Source organism: Podarcis tiliguerta, assembly GCF_965153285.1.
Source record: "Podarcis tiliguerta genome assembly, chromosome: 10".
In the NCBI taxonomy this organism is placed as follows: domain Eukaryota; kingdom Metazoa; phylum Chordata; class Lepidosauria; order Squamata; family Lacertidae; genus Podarcis; species Podarcis tiliguerta.
The window spans coordinates 30,379,808-30,397,171 of NC_139543.1; the positions used below are offsets into that span (position 1 = coordinate 30,379,808).

Here is a 17,364-nt window from a genome sequence, read left to right on the forward strand (position 1 = left end):
AAGATTCACTTAACCTGAAACTGTTCTTTGTCACGGCTAAAATGGCCGCTGTTTCTTTAATGCGAATAAAGCTGGGTCAGCATGAGTCAGCAGCCTGCACCAGGTTGTATTTATAGGGTGAGAAATGTTAGTTTGGTGCTGGTGCTGGGGCTGGTTGGTTAGTTAGTGAAAGCTGGTAGTGGTGATGTATGTATAGTTAGTCAGTCGCTTTTGCACAAAGACTTTTAAGAATAAAACTGCAAGGATATTCTTGTGGACTCTTTTGTGCCGACAAGGGTCCGAGGACCAGGCTGAGGAGACAAAGGGAGGTCAGAACCCTTTTTTGCTTTTTACAAACACTGACATTCTTAACCTGAAGCACCACTTTAGCTAATGGGGCCTCCTGCTGCCGCCGCGTTGCCAGAGCCCGATTTCTGTTCTTATCCTGAAGCAAAGTTCTTAACCTGAAGCACTATTTCTAGGTTAGCGGTGTGTGTAACCTGAAGCGTATGTAACCTGAAGCGTATGTAACCCGATGTACCACTGTATAATGATTCTAATAGCAGAACATTCAATTGCACCCATATTATTTATACTCAGTCTGTTGGTGAAATCCATGGCACCCTTTTATACTATAGGTCAGGGGTTGGCAAACTGTGTCCCTCCGGGTTGATGGACTCCGACTCCCATCAGGCTCAGCCAGCATTGTCTGGGTTGATGAGAACTGCCCATCACTGCCGTAGGTTACATTTTGTATTTTTACTTTGGCTGTGGTCTTGGAAAAACGCTCAACAGAAATGAATTGGGCTTACGTTCAAAGAAATCAGCTTAGGAACGAATGCCAGCAAATTGTGTCAATAGGATACATGCTGCTGTCCATTAAAGGAAGATCTGTAATGCAACTGTAGTCCATTTTATTTACCTTGGAATAAACTGAAGTGTGCCCAATATGTGATAAACGATTATCTGCGAAAGTGCTATATCAAGTTGCAAAAGAAAAACCCAGCCTAAAAGAACAGCTTTGTTGAGCTTGGATGTTCTGTTTGGTGGAAGCTCTCCATGCCTGTTCTACTAAACCAAAAACATCTAGAGGTTAATAGTGTGCTGCTATATAGTGCACTGCTAAATATCTGCCCAGCAGGTGTCTGCAGACATCAGTGATGGGAACTGCTTCTAAAGATGCCTTGGAATTCACAGGGTTAGCTGGCGCTGTGAAATAAATGCCCTGCCTTCCAGGAATGCTGTGAAAGTGAAACTTAACTTGAATACTTAGGTTCGCAGCCCTTGCTTGGATCAGCTCTTAGGAAGGCCCTTACACCAGGCAAACATTCATAGTGGAAATAGGAAATATGCCTGTAGATTTCCTATTGGATGAAGGCTTTATTTGGTTGTGCTGTGCAGAGGGAGTTGGTTTTTGCTCAGTCGCTTTTCAAACTATTGCCTGCAATGGAAAAGGAGCACTTTTTTCAATACTTCTTACCATGAACTGCTAGATAGTCATTGAAATATACTCAGAGTCGCAAAGTGATTTCATGCTCTTTTTTCAGCTCATAGTGGTGAGGCGGAATGAATCAAAGTCCCCTCAAGGTATCTGCTTTATATACATTACTTACACAATGGGCTGCACATGATTGGCTAATTCTGGAATTCTACTGTAAGCCAATCAGGTTGTGGATTCACTTATATCTGGAGCATGATTGGGTGGTTCCTGCCAACCAATCATACTGCTGCATTGTTCTAGGACCAATCAGACTGCTGCATTCTGAATCCTATTGTTCTAGGACCAATCAGACTGCTGCAGTTTGGATCCTATTCAACTCAGTACATAACAGTCATATACTCCTGTTCCTATCCTGATTTCCTGTGTTTGATGGGGCTTGCTATTTCTGCACTTTCCAGAGGAGTCAGCATGGCCTGCTAAATCAAACTGAGATTGCAATGTGTTTAAGATACCTAACTCCTCAGTCTTTGATTCCTTATGTGTTTTCTTTGGTTTGAATGAAGATTGTAGTGCTTCGAATGTGTGTGTGTGTAACCCCTATAAATTATGCAGTCCCAATGAATTATTCACTTGCATCTTTTCTCTGGTTTGCTGTTGGCTTGGCACAGCTCCCAACCACCACTGTAGAATTATCGGGTCTTCTTCTTCCTGGGAATCATTACATGGACAATCCCAGCTAACCAGGGATCCCAGAATGAACTAGATGATGTCATGAATCTATGTTACCAATCAGACTTGGGCATGTGACAACATTTGCTCCGGATACATGGAGCCAATTCAGAGTGGGGACATTGTATTATTACCTGAGCAGTAGCCAGGACTCTAGTACAGAGGGATAGAACCAGCGAGATCAGGAACACAAGCAGCACAGGACACAGATATTCCAGGACCAGACACAGAGCCTTAGCTGCAGCCAGTCAGCCAGGACCTGCCTCAAACTGTTAAGGGGCTCTTTGCCCTTCGTGAATGGGGTGGAGCCTGGAAAGGATAGTTTAGCCCAGGGGGAAGTACCTCCTTTCAGCTCAGCCCTAATGTGCAGAACTTGGAGGGAGCAGGAGCTGGGATTCCTAGTATATAATCTGTACCCATGTTATATACTCAGTGGCGTAGCGTGGGTTGTCAGCACCCGGGGCAAGGCAAGTAATTTGCGCCCCCTAACCCGGGGCAAGGCAAGTAATTTGCGCCCTCCCCCCCGCTGCACTGTCCCTCCCCCAGATAGTCCCTCGCTTTCTCTCCGCACCGCACCGCACGCCTGGCACCCTCCCCTCCACAGTGGGCAGCGACCCAGCGGCTCGGATCGGATTCGCACAGCCAGCACTGCAGTGAGAGAGAGTGAGTGAGCCAGGTAGGGGCAGAGAGCTGCGAGTGCGAGCGCGCGTCCCCCTAGATGTTGCGCCCGATGCGGCCGGGCCCCCCCCCTGCACCCCCCATGCTACGCCACTGTATATACTGTAAGTTATGTTAGGAACTGCCTTGCAAAACTATTTTAAATTTGTGTGAAATAATAAAAGCCACCAGCGTATACAGATTGGCATCTTCTTGTTCCTTAAGCCTACAGGGATGACTTAAAACAGATTTATAAAACCCATGAATGTAGCGGGATTGTACACATTCAGCAGATTCCTTTTAATGCAAGGTGCTTTCATCTTCTACTTTTGAAAGCTGGAGGGTAAACTAAGAATAACTGGTTCCCCTTCTTTGTTTTATAATTCAGGATCCTTTGATAACCCTCTCCTTGCTAGCATCGCTTTAAAGTGAATGTATGGCTGCTATCTTCGGCTACCTTTGTAAAAAAATCAGCATATATGCTGAGCTCATAATATTGTAATGAGCATTTCCCCATATATTTATGAATCAGTGTAGCTGGCTAGCTTACTGACACACACTCCCCCACCTCCGGTAAATATTGCAATGATGTAGTTCCGTCCCCCCACACTGTATGTAATATTCTTAGCAAGTAATGGCTACAAAAAAATGCATATATGAAGGCAAAGTGTACGAAAAATGCTTATAATGTTAAAAATTACATAAAAGAGTGCATTATATTGAGGAAAGTAGAAATATTAGGGGAAATACGTTTGTATTAGGAAAAAGTTTGCACTAAAATGTTGATGACTTTGCTTGAAGGAAAAAACACACAAATTGATATGAAAAGAGAAAGAGAAAAATGAGAAACAGGAGCCAGAATTAACAGATTTGGCCATCCTTGGAGGTGATACAGTGGTAGTGTCGTTCTGAAGCTTCCAATAAATAAACCAATTTTTGCCCATTGTAGGAATGTAGCAAGCTCTCTGATGCTGACTGGCTGCTGCTCTCTACAGTTTCAGGTATGGGACCTGCCCACCCCCACCTGGAAAAACTGCAGGTGAAACCTGGAATCTTCTAACGCACAGCAGATGCTTCACCACTAAACTATTATCCTTCTCCCAAATATCAGAGATGGCAAGTATTACTGCTGTGACCCACACGTCAGGCCCACACAAAGATGTTAAAATATATTTAAACTGACTGTTGGGCTGCCGTCGGTTGCTAGGCAACAAGTGCTTTGTTTATAAGTCCCCGAAAGATAACAAGTCTTGCAAATTCTGTAAGTGCCAGACTTTGGAAATGGCTCCGTCAATCTAAGCGGGGCTCCTCCGCCAGCACAAATATATTTCTGATGTGAACCTCAGTTCTGACACTCCCACTTAATGGCTGCAGCTGACTTATGTGGGACTCTGCCTCTTGTTAGGTAGTCAGTCAATTGCTTTCAAGAGAATTGAGTGGGATTTGCAAGAGATGTTGCTTCTCAGGGTGTACGGGCATTATCACTTTTGTGCTGCTGTTTGCCTTTGCTCAGACATGATGGGCAGGCTTTGTAAGCCATGCATGCAACCAAAGAAGGGCGAGAGTACACAACAGGAGGACTGACGTATTTAATTCTCAAGGTGAGGGGAAGCAGTGCCCATTTCCAGTTGCATTTGCTGTGAGGGCAGGGCAACTTGGGCCTCTAAATCTAGGTGGTCTCACCAGCCGGCCTGCTCCCCAATGCCGCAGTCTCCCCTCTCCCAAAGTCCCAAGACTTCATGCAAGGGCAGGGCAACTCAGGCCCAGCAACTATGAGACTCAGGGCTAGCCAGTGGGGGCCAATTTGAAGCAGTGGGGTGCAACTTGAATTTTGTTTTTTTTAATTTTTGTAGAGCCCCAGTTCACAGCCAAAGTCTGCAAAATCTTATAGATATAAACACATGTGTATATATGAATTAATAAAAAATATTCAAAGTATAAGCCCAGATGCAAAACCTTGCACTCACACAGAGATTTATTTGTTTATTTAGATTTTAGCACAAATTCCAGCTTCTGGGAAGGCTCTGGAATAAGTTTCTAAAACAGGGCATATTAGAGAAGCAGGTTGGTAGAATTCCTATGTATTGGAAAGCAAAGGACTTGCAAATATTCTACATGAGAAAGGAAATCTGGTAACTGATTTGCCTTTTGGGAACTAGCTGTCACGACTGTATGCTATAAAGCAATGTAAAAGATGCCTACAGAGAAAAATATATCAGCACCGAACATGTGTTTAAAATTGACTCTTCATTTAAATGTGTCTGGAGATTAACTACTCTCAGTGTAGTGGAAAATCATCTCCACTTTCAGATACTTTAATGAGGGAATTTGCTCACATAGTCGATCAGGCAAAAATTTAAATTCACATGCAGTCTTCGAATGCCCAACATATCCTAGTAAGAGATTTGATCGTAACACCTCTCTTTTTCAAACTGAGATGCATGATAGGCAGGTATCCTCTGGTTTATTTCCACTGAATAGCTTGAAGACAGCTTAATTGAACTCATTAGCAAACCTAGTTTCTAATTTTATGCTTTCTGCTGCAATAAAAAATCATTGCAAAGTCTGGGTGAAATTCTGTCTGCAGAATGGCATTTGATTCATCAGAAGCATATGCTAATGTTAGAGAAATGAAGGGTTTTTTAATTATTATTCTCTATCTCCTCGGCACGGGTGGCGCTGTGGGTTAAACCACAGAGTCTAGGACTTGCCTATCAGAAGGTCGGCAGTTCGAATCCCTGCGACGGGGTGAGCTCCTGTTGCTTGTCCCTGCTCCTGCCAACCTAGCAGTTCAAAAGCACATCAAAGTGCAAGTAGATAAATAGGTACCGCTCTGGCGGGAAGGTAAACGGTGTTTCCATATGCTGCTCTGGTTCACCAGCAGCGGCTTAGTCATGCTGGCCACATGACCCAGAAGCTGTACACTGGCTCCCTCGGCCAATAAAGTGAGATGAGCACCACAACCCCAGAGTCGGCCACGACTGGACCTAATGGTCAGGGGTCCCTTTACCTTTACCTTTATCTCCTCGGCAGCCCCCTAGTGCCATGCTCCTTACTTTTCTGGAGGTTCCTCCAGTCTTCTGGAACTGATTTTCAGGGGATGCAGGGGAAAGGGGAACTGGTGAAAACTGCCTCTCCTTCCCTTACATTCCTGGGCACTAGGATGGTGTTGAATTTTGCAGTAATAGAGCTTGCACTCAAGCTGAGCTCTGTTCAAGAGCTTTGTGAGCCAATCGGGTTTCATGTGAGTAATAGCAATATTTAGAGATACAAATCTCTTCAGTCATGAAAAAATAAGGACCCAAAATAAGCTTATCAAACCAGGCCATTATAACTGTGCATCTGTACAACTGTGTGTTCCCTTCAACTGTGCTTAATTGAGGACGTGACTGTAGTCTTTAACTGTAATGGTTACATTTCTAATCCTGTCTTCCTACCTTGACTGTGTGTAGAGTGGGGAGTAATGTTTATATTAGGACATGCTGAATTTTTCAACTTTCAAATTCCAAAAAGGATGAGTGCTAAAAATTTGTAACATGACTTGGGAATTCAAAAGATATTTCGGTTAAATTAATATACCGTATTTTTTGCACCATAACACTCACTTTTTTCCTCCTAGAAAGTAAGGGGAAATGTCTGTGCGTGTTATGGAGGGAATGCCTATGGGTGGCATGCCTACGGATTTTCCTCCTCTAAAAACTATGTGCGTGTTATGGTCGGGTGCGTGTTATAGAGTGAAAAATACGGTAATTTAGTTTTCCTTGGTAAGTAAAATTTGTGTAAAAATGCATAGAAATCATTACAAATGATTGCTAAGTACTTGTAGTTATGTATTATTATTATTATTATTAAGCATTATCTGACATTTTCAGAAGATAAAATTAAAATTCTTGGATTTTCTGAAAGCAGTTTATGTGTTTATTCATTAAACATAGACTTATCAAGCCAAATGTTGTCTGATAACAAGAATAATAGCAGATTTTGATATTCCCCACACCCAAAAACATTTTTAAGACCCCTCACTGAATAAATATTCAAAAAATAAGTTTCACTCCCGAAAATGACATGCCCTGTTATTGTATTATTAACCATGGTACATTAGATCAAACCTTTGGTGCAACCTGCAAATCACTGGTGCTGTTTGACCCTATTCATTGAGACGGGAGTTATATAGCCTCACTAAATACAGTGGTACCTCGGATTAAGTACTTAATTCATTCCGGAGGTCCATTCTTAACCTGAAACTGTTCTTAACCTGAAGCACCACTTTAGCTAATGGGGCCTCCTGCTGCTGCTGTGCCGCCGGAGCACAATTTCTGTTCCCATCCTGAAGCAAAGTTCTTAACCCAAGGTACTATTTCTGGGTTAGCGGAGTCGGTAACCTGAAGCGTATGTAACCTGAAGCGTATGTAACCCGAGGTACCACTGTATCCTATGTTGGAATTAATGGAGGTCACACAGCAACAGTCCATACCTCCCTTTTACGCCCTACTATTTATTCAATAAAAAGAACTATTAACTTTCTTTTTGGCAGAGTTCCAGTGAACAGTGATTCCTCCTGTGAGCAGCCTTAGATGCCAAAAGATGATTTGAAATTACTGAACCAACTCACGTAAGCCATGCACCTGGGGCATCCCAAGGCAATAGCAGCCATGCAGAAAGGATCAGATCTTAAAATAATATTCCTCAAGTAGCCCTTCCTAGACTCTCTCTCTCTCTCTCTCTCTCTCTCTCTCTCTCTCTGTGTGTGTGTGTGTGTGCTCTCTCTCTCTCTCTCTCTGTGTGTGTGTGTATAAGTGCCAAAGACTTGTGGTGTAATTGCTGCTCTGAGTTTAATAAACGCTTTCACTTTGGTAAATATACCAGAGATTTAAAAATTTCACAAGCAGCTTCAGGGTTACCATTACATCTTGCGCACTGTGATGATGTGCTGCAGAGCCAAATGTAGCGCACTCTGCATCAACAAAGGATCTTGTGGCATTTTAAAGACAAACATATTTTGGTCTGCATTTAAGCTTTGCTTTTGTAGGCAAGGGAGCCCACTTCATCCGATTCACAAAGTGAGGCCGAAAGGTCAAGCAATGCAAAAAGGCACCAGTACGCAGGACTACGCCAAGCACAAAAGTGAATTCAGAGACCAATCAAATGGATGCATTGTCCAGTCTGCTTAGGAGCAACCCATTCCCCACTACTGGTGATAAATAGATGTAGCCAGATAAATAGTATAGAGAGGAGCAATTAGGTTCTGCAGCCAGCTAGTCATTCGTAGAGGCCAAATTCCACAGGGCCAAATTTGCTAATTAATCCCAATCCAGTGACTTCACCCTGGAGTCTTCTTTTGACACTTCTCTGTTGGTGCCTTGTGTGCCTTTAAGGTCTGCTACAGAATATTCTGGGAGACTGAGGGCCAAGCTAGATGGTAATATATCTGTACCCTTAAGCACAGGCTTGTTTTTTTAAAACTCAAATTGTCAGTGTGGATGGGGCTGGCCCAAGGCAATTTTTCTGCCTGAGCTGAAGGTCTAGATGGTGCCCCCACCTGCATCCCAGACACACAAACCTGTTGGACCGGCAGTTGAAGCTTATGTCAACACTGGCAATGTGTTTGTGTTCTCCATGCACCTGAGGGTAGCCGGCTAGTTGTGGGAGTCCTGGACAGGTTACGTGGTACATAAGCACATAAGAGCACTTCATCCTCTAACAGAAGGGAGCACTCAGGAGACCTAGCTGTTATTGCTGACCCCCAGCATCTGCTGCCAAAGGTGGTTGTCTCACTGAAATATACTCAGAGTCGCAAAGTGATTTCATGCTCTTTATTCAGCTCATAGTGGTGAGGAGGAATGAATGAAAGTCCCCTCAAAGTATCTGCTTTATATACATTATTTACACAATGGGCTGCACATGATTGGCTAATTCTGGAATTCTACTGTAAGCCAATCAGGTTGTGGATTCACTTATATCTGGAGCATGATTGGGTGGTTCCTGCCAACCAATCAGACTGCTGCATTGTTCTAGGACCAATCAGACTGATGCATTCTGAATCCTATTGTTCTAGGACCAATCAGACTGCTGCGATTTGGATCCTATTGTTCTAGGACCAATCAGACTGCTGCAGTTTCGATCCTATTCAACTCAGTACATAACACCCCTCCCCTCTAAGTTCCAGTCCTGCCCGGGAGGTCGCATTCATAGTCCTCGAGGTACGCCGGCGGCCTACGTGTGCGTTGCGGCCTGTGGTGTTCCCTGGTCCGGGGTTCAGGTTCTGGCTCGTGTTCCAAGGATGCTGGCTGTGATGGGCCTGTTTGGTCTGGCGCAACCGGCTCGCTCAGTCGTGGTTCTGGTTCCAGTGTCCTTTCGGCCTCGCGGGTCCTCTCTGTATTTACTGATTCTGCCTCTCCTGCTGGCCCCTCCTGCTCTATGGGCCTCACTGCCGCTCTGTTCCCTTGGGACTCCTCTGACCTTTCCTCCTCCTGGTTTTCTCCCGGGAATCGTCGCCGTATCTGGTCGCAGTGGCGGCGCCAGCATTGCCCCCCATCCGTTAGCACCTCGTATGACACGGGGCCAGTGACCCTGGTGACTGTGGCGGGTACCCATGCTGGGCCTGCCCCAAAATTCTTTGCGTACACTGGGTCCTGGGCCTCGAAGGTCCGGGGGTTCCTGCCTTCCCCCACCACTACCTCATCCTGAGCTCTATCGGGGTGAAGGCGGTCCAATCTGATTGCAAGGCGCCGACCCATTAGTAGTTCAGCGGGGCTCCGGCCAGTCGTTGAGCTGGGGGTGCTGTGCTGTGCTAGGAGGAATGTGGCAAGGCGGTACTCCCAATCCCCTTGCGTCATGCGGCGAAGGGTGTCCTTGGTGGTCCGCACCATGCGTTCTGCTTGGCCATTGGTGGCAGGGTGGAATGGCGCCGAACGGATGTGGCGGATGGCGTTCTGCGCTGTGAAGGTTTGGAATTCTCCTGATGTGAATGCAGTCCCGTTGTCTGAGACGAGAGTGTCAGGGAGCCCGTGGGTTGCAAACAGCCTGCGTAGTACCCGGATGGCTGCGGATGTAGAAGTGGACGGTACCAGTGCGACTTCCAGCCATTTGGTGTAGGAGTCCACCACTATGAAGAATGTTTTCCCCTGAAAGGGGCCAGCGAAGTCCACATGCAGGCGTGACCATGGTGCTCGGGCGGACTCCCAGGACTGGACTGGGGCCCTTGGGGGATCTGGGCGGGATTCTTGGCAGGCCTGGCAGTGTTTGACCCAGGCCTCTATCTCTCCGTCGATCCCCGGCCACCACACATAACTCCTGGCCAGGGCCTTCATTCTTACTACCCCTGGGTGTGTCTCGTGTAGGGCTGTGAGGACCCTTTTGCGGAGGGGCTGGGGAACAACGACCCTGCTTCCCCATAACAGGCACCCCTTGTGGGCCGACAGTTCATGTTTGCGGGTTGTGTAGCCAGCGAATTCTGGCCCAGGGCTGTTGCTGGGCCATCCCCTCCACACCCAGTCCAGGACCCGGGAGATGACCCTGTCTTTCTTGGAATGGTGTGCAACTTCTTGTGCCTGAATGGGGCGGTCGGGAAGCAGCTCCAGGCTCATAACCTCTTGTGCAGGTGCTGGGTCGGGGCCTGTTTCCGGTAGTGGTAGCCTGCTGAGAGCGTCCGCATGGCCCATCGCCTTCCCAGGTCGGTGAGTCAGTGCATACTGGTAGCTGGCAAGGAAAATTGACCACCTGAGGACGCGAGGAGACAGCACTTGGGGGGTCTGCTTTTCGGGGGCAAACAAGCCAAGCAATGGCTTGTGGTCAGTCACCACGGTGAAGGGCCGCCCGTACAAGAAATCATGGAATTTTTTTACTCCCTTCACAATTGCCAGCCCCTCCTTGTCTATTTGTGAGTAGTTCCGTTCAGTTGCGCTGAGTGTCTGGGAAAAGTATGCTACTGGTACCTCTCTTCCATCCGGGAGTTGGTGTCCCAGGACAGCGCCAATGCCATAGGGTGAGGCGTCGCATGCTAGCACCACCGGCAGCCTCTCGTCGAAGTGTGCCAAGACCGAGTTTGAGACAAGCAAGTCCTTGACTGCCTGGAATGCAGCCTCCTGGCGCTGGCCCCACACCCAAGGGGCCCACTTGTCCAGAAGTCTGTGTAGGGGCTCTGCTACCGCCGCTTTGTGGGGAAGGAAGGAATGGTAAAAGTTCAATAGTCCCAAGAAGGCCTGAAGTTCAGTCTTGTTCTTGGGCGCTGGGGCATCACAAATGGCCCGTACCTTGTCCCCAGTCGGGTGTACCCCTTCTGCGTCCACCATAAATCCCAGAAAGTCCACCTGAGGCACTCCTAGTAGACATTTTTCCCGCTTCACCTTGAGACCCGCCGTCTGGAAACGGTGCAGAACGGTGCGGAGGCGGTCCTCAAACTCCTCTGGTGTGGGCCCGGCAATCAACACATCATCGAAGAAGGGGGTGACGCCAGGAATTCCTTTAAGGAGAGAGTCCATTAGGTTCTGGAATATGCCTGGTGCCACGCTGACGCCGAATTGCAGCCGCTTTACCCGGAACGCTCCTCTGTGCGTCACAATCGTCTGTGCCTCTGCTGTGGCCTCATCTACTGGTAGCTGTTGATATGCTTGGGCCAAGTCCAGCTTGCCAAAAATTTTCGACCCAGCCAGGGTGGCAAGGACATGGCTGACCACTGGCACTGGGTATGCATGGGCCGTGAGGGCCTTGTTTATGGTACATTTGTAATCTGCGCAGATGCGGACCGAACCATTAGGCTTGACGGGTGTGACGATTGGGGTTTCCCAGGGGGCATTAGGCACCGGCTCCAGCACTCCTTGCTCCACGAGCCGGTCCAATTCCTCGTCTATACGGGGTTTCAGGGCGAACGGGACCCGGCGGGCCTTGAGCCTGACTGGTCGTACTGCGGGGTCAAGCTGTAGAGCAATGGGGGGGCCCGTATACTGTCCCAATTTCCCATCAAAAACCCCCGGAAATTCCTTGCATATGGCGTCCACGTCCACTTGTAAGCTAGTGTTGTTCACCCCGGTGACGGCTAGCCCCAGTGGTCCAAACCATGCCAATCCCAGTAAGCTAATGTAGGGGCCCTTGACCACAAGCAAGTCCAGTTGCCGCGTCCGCCCTCGGTATTGCACCCTGAAGGTCCCCACCCCCATTGTGGGGACCTTACGTTTCTGGAAGTCCCGGAGGGTGAATGGGGCCGGCCTGAGTTTGGGACCCCCAGTAGGACACAGTTTCCTTAAGGTCCTTGCCGAGATTATGGATAGATTTGAACCCGTGTCAAGCTCCATGCGGCATGGGGCCCCCTCTATCTGTACCTCTACATAAATTTTCTCTACGTTGGGGTGGGGCAACTGGTATACCTGGAAGTCCGTGAGCTCCGTTGAGTTGCCTTGTTGCGTTGGGCCCCGGGACCTGGGGCTCTTGGATTGGTCATCTGATGCCTGGCGTCTGGTGGGCCAAGCCCGACACACCCGGGCGATGTGCCCCGATTTTCTGCACTGCCTGCACTCTGCGTTGCGGAAACGGCAGGTCCTCCTCTCGTGACTTTCTCCACAGCTTGCGCAGTTCCCTCCTTCTCGTCGAGGCAGCTGTGGTATGTGGGCTGCTTGAGTGCGCTGCTGTACTCGGTGCACCTCCTCCCTGTTGGATCCTGAGTCGTCGGTGAGGTCTTCGTGGTGGACCCTCGGTTGGGATGGCTGGCTCGGCCGTGCCTCTTGTGTCGACTTCTCAGCAGCTTCCGTTGCCAGGGCCTCCTCCAGAGCGACCTGGAACGTTAGGTTCTTCTTAGCGTAGAGGCGTCGTTGCAGCTTCTCATCCCTCAGGCCACCGACGAGGCGGTCGCGAAGCATGTTCTCCAGCTCTGAGAAGTTGCAGAACCGGGCGGCTTGGCGGAGAGAGGTCACAAACCCAGTTATGGTTTCCCCAGGGGCTTGCCGCTTTGCGTAGAAGGCATTTCGACGAGCCACCACTGAGGGCTGTGGTGAAAAGTGCCCCTTCAGCTGTTCCATTATTGTTTTGTATGGAACTGTAGCGACGTCTTCAGGCGCAAGGAGAGCCCGGGCGATTTCAAACGTCTCCTCTCCGCAGACGCTGAAGAATATTGCCCTCTTCTTGGCGTCTTCTTCATCGGTGACCCCTTTGGCTTCTAGGAGGAAGGTGAAACGAGAGGCGTACGCTTCCCAGTCTCCAGATGCTGGGTTGAACGGCGAGAAGCTGCTGTTGGTTGCCATTCTGAGTTCCTTGTGTCCCGGAGCTGAAGCCTGGATACACGGTGCGAGGCAGCGGTGCGGCAGGTGGCGGTGCTGCGGTGCGGTGTGTGGCAGTCAGCTCAGCGGGATCCCATCCTCGTCGCCAGTGAAATATACTCAGAGTCGCAAAGTGATTTCATGCTCTTTATTCAGCTCATAGTGGTGAGGAGGAATGAATGAAAGTCCCCTCAAAGTATCTGCTTTATATACATTATTTACACAATGGGCTGCACATGATTGGCTAATTCTGGAATTCTACTGTAAGCCAATCAGGTTGTGGATTCACTTATATCTGGAGCATGATTGGGTGGTTCCTGCCAACCAATCAGACTGCTGCATTGTTCTAGGACCAATCAGACTGATGCATTCTGAATCCTATTGTTCTAGGACCAATCAGACTGCTGCGATTTGGATCCTATTGTTCTAGGACCAATCAGACTGCTGCAGTTTCGATCCTATTCAACTCAGTACATAACACTCACTTTGCTGGTCCTGAGCGCAGAAGGTCTGGCTCAGGGAAGTAGAGGGGCATTAACCCTTTGCACTCAGTATGGTCTCAATTTTTATAGGGATTCCTCCCTGATACTGACATTTGCATAGGGATGGGAACACTCACTTGCATTGCAATCCCTGTTGTTGTCATGCCCTCCTCCCAATCCAAATCAAGATCATAGCAGGGGATAAAGGACTGAATCCCTCTGCCCCTCATGCTAGGGACACAATCAAGATCAGCCCACCCCATGCTAGCAATTTGGATTGTTGTTGTTTTGAAAAACAGCAACCCTGCCTCTAAGGGCACAGGCATTGTCTAGTTTGTCCCCAAAGTGCTATCCCCTGGGCTTTGGCATGCTATCCCAGCTATCCCTAACTGGTGCCTAACTCCAGGTGTTTTGGAATCCAACTCCCATCAGCCCCAGCCAGCATGTGGAAAGCTGGCAAAAGCTGTCCTAAGTTTTTAGTGGTAATGCTGAGTATAGTGTCTTCAGAAGAGCTATTGCTCAAAGTTTATGTGTGCTGTTTCTATGTAACAGAAGTTTCTATGCAATTTGTTATCAAGCAGCCATGCTCCCATAGGCGGGATTAGACACATTCTGGATAATTTTTATGCCCCAGAACTTGCAGTAACTGGGAAATAATACGCTTACAAACAAATCAAACGAGGCAAGTAAAAATGATGTCAGCAGCTGTAATTTCTAATAGCTGCCATTTCTTTCTCACACACGTTTTTAAAACATCAAAATTTTCCAGATCGTACAAGACATTTGACAAGAGCCATTAACCGAATCCAAAATGTAGCCGAGCAGCCGGTGAGTTAAGCCTGTCCTCCTGTGTGCTGCAAGTATTGCCTGTCCGCTGGAATAGAGACCTGTCAGTTGAGATGAGAACAGCTGCATCATAAATCACATGGCACAGCCTTAGCAGGGACCGGTGTTAACAGGCCTCTGTCACAGAACAAGCCTTTCTTGCCTTGCAAATAATCTTCCCGGTGTAGCTTTGATGTTCATTTTGAGAAAATACTTGGCTTTACATTACGGCTTCTCTGACAGGTGATTGCCTGGCAGCTATGACGAGTCTTGCTGAGGGCTCTGCTGCCACCACGAGAGTTTCAAACCACTTATTTTGGCGGATCTGTTAAACTGCACAGTGGACTGAGTTTATCAGAGCTCGTGATGTGCCTGAGTTCAAGAGACTTTTGCATCCATAGTTCCTGGCTGGAATCCAAAGAGTGACTTTGGCGCACGCTAGGGCTGAGCATGATCTGCGGTATTTTTGGACTTCTCTTTCTTTAAACAGAGGATCCAATGCCATATCACAAACTGCTTCTGAAAGTCTCATCAGGTTCAAAAGTGGTTTGCCATGTGGTAGCGCTGGGAGGAGAGGGGGAGCAGCTGCTGGAGAAATGGAAGCCTAGAGCCTCTTTGGACATATGGAACAATTTGAGGACTACTTTGGATCCCAGTCAATCTAGTAAATGAAGCTAAGACCCCCAGCTAAATATTACATTATTCAGACTTCTTCAGGATTTAGAGATGAGCAACTGACAAAACGAACTACGAAATGTTTCAGCAGTGCTGATTTACTTACTCAATTGTTGTTTCATTAAATGGAAGTTGGCACTGGGCTTATTTATCTGTTTGACCCATTTTTGGCCCATTGTTCAGCCAAAAAAGCTCCCAGAGATCAATAACAGGGCTTTGTTTACCTCAGGTTTACAGTCCACAAGATTCAGAAGGAAATTGGACTGTGGGAGGAAGGAGAGGGAAAAACTAAGGCGAGGAGGAGGAGACAAATTGGGCTGGTCTCTCCACTAAGCCAGTGCAATGGTTCTGCTTACCTTCTCAACTGCTTTGCTGCAGTCTCGTGGAATGCCTGCTGCCACATGGCAACTGAGGGAAGACCTGTATGGAGCTGGTTTCTCAGCTGGACCAACAGAATGGCCCTGCTTCCCATCTCTTCCTCTGGTGCAGCTTCATGGAATGGCTGCTTCCAGGTGACATTTAGGCTTTCCAAGTATGGCCTGCCTCTCCCATTGGTGAAGTCTTACCTGGGCCTACTAGAAAAAGTCCCAGCTTATTTTCCACCTAACAAATGGAGGGACTTTGGCCATCCCTAAGAATGTGTTGTTGTTGTTTTGTAACTCGTGTTGCTGATGGAGCCTTGTAGATACATGTATTCAAGTTGGTGGACTTGGGGAGAGATTTATTGTCATATAAAACCTCCTGAGTTAGCGATGCAGGAGAAGTTTGATTCAGGTCACATCTAAGTGCAAAACTATGTAAATAAAACTTTTTGAAACAATAGGCAAACCTAAACGCAGCCATTCACACTTCTACGAATTTTGCAATGCAGTTGTCCAACCAAGTCATGTGCAAGCAAATGCATACATTGGGATAAAGCATGCATAAAAATGCACATATTAGTGACAATAACATACGAAAATGCATCACATTAGGGGAAATGGTTTTGCAAAAATGTTTTGTGAAAATGGTAAATTAGGAGAAATTACTATTGAATTTTCATGAGGACTTTCTTTTTTTAAAAAAAATCACAGACTGATATGGAAGTGCAGAGAACAGAATTTAAGATTGTGTTGTGTTTTAATCCGCTTTTAGTCTATCATTGGTTTTAATTATTTTTGAATGTATTAAATAGTGCTTTTAACTGCTTTTACTGGTAATGATATTGTTTTATTCTTTTTAAAACTGATCTAAGGTTTGTTCGTGGTTTTTTACTACTTCTAAGCAGTATACAAATTTAATGAAATTGATAAATTAAATTAATATGGGGGGGATTTGAGACGCTGAGAGATTTGCCCACCTCTCACTCTGGTGATGTGCTTGCAACTGTTTTATTGTTGAACACAACCAAGTTGCATCTTTTCCCTTTAGTTCCCAGTTACACAGTCCCATCAACCCACTTAAACTGATGTTTCAGCTTCCAGTGGCAGCTGAACAGTATTTCTTGGGTTCATTGGGTGGGGCTTCAGAATTCTACGTGATGTAATGAATTATGCAAAATGAGGAAGAAATTCGTGTTAAACTTGTATAATTTATTTTCGCAGCAGAATCCTTTATTTATTTATTTGTGCAGAATACTGATTGACTTGGCGCAGCTTTCGTGTTGTATTTTTAATGCAAACTAAATGCTTCTCTGTCTATCCCTTTGCTCCTTAAACATTCTCTTTACTTCTGCTCTTAGATGGGATTATTTTGTGCAGACGGTCTCTTGCTGCATCTGTGAAATTTCCCAAAACACACCCTGCCACTCTCCTTTCTTTAGCTAAGTGACATTAGGCCTGCAAATGTGCTTACTGCTCCTCCACACAGGAATCTACTGCATGCCGATAAGATGGAAGACCAGGAGAACACTTTAAAAGCCTTAAGATGTTCTAAGCACCGAAAATAACTCATCAAAGCTTTGCCACTTATATATTAATAGGATTGGAGAGGTGCAGAGGGGGGTGAGCTGCAGATAGAAACCCGGATGCCTGCTTTTGGAAGGAAAAATACAAGCAACAGAAACTACTAAAAAATAAAATAAAACTCCATACGTTTCATAAGACAGAAGGTACACGTGATAAGTTACATGTGTCGTTAATTTTTAGGTGATCTGAGGAGTGGGGTGGCGTTGATTCATTTGTTTGCCATGAGCTCAGCAAAGGAAGGCCAGTCGGGGGGGGGGGGAATTGCAGCCAGTTTTTTAGGATTTTATTTCACTGCAGCAATGTAGCGTTTAATTTTTATTGTTTTGACTGCAGCATGAACTGAGATGAAGTGTGCTGTCTCCCCGGGGCAGCACACTTCTCGG

General features: G+C 46.8%; 1 long non-coding RNA gene across 1 annotated transcript in view; it reads left to right on the plus strand.

Annotated features, from left to right (window-relative positions):
- Positions 1–17,364, plus strand: part of LOC310658335 — a 54,387-nt gene that overhangs the window by 24,398 nt on the left and 12,625 nt on the right. The window contains exons 2-3 of the long non-coding RNA XR_014502245.1: positions 7,341–7,418; positions 16,996–17,124. This is a non-coding gene — a long non-coding RNA (uncharacterized lncRNA). The remainder of the gene's footprint in view (positions 1–7,340; positions 7,419–16,995; positions 17,125–17,364) is intronic.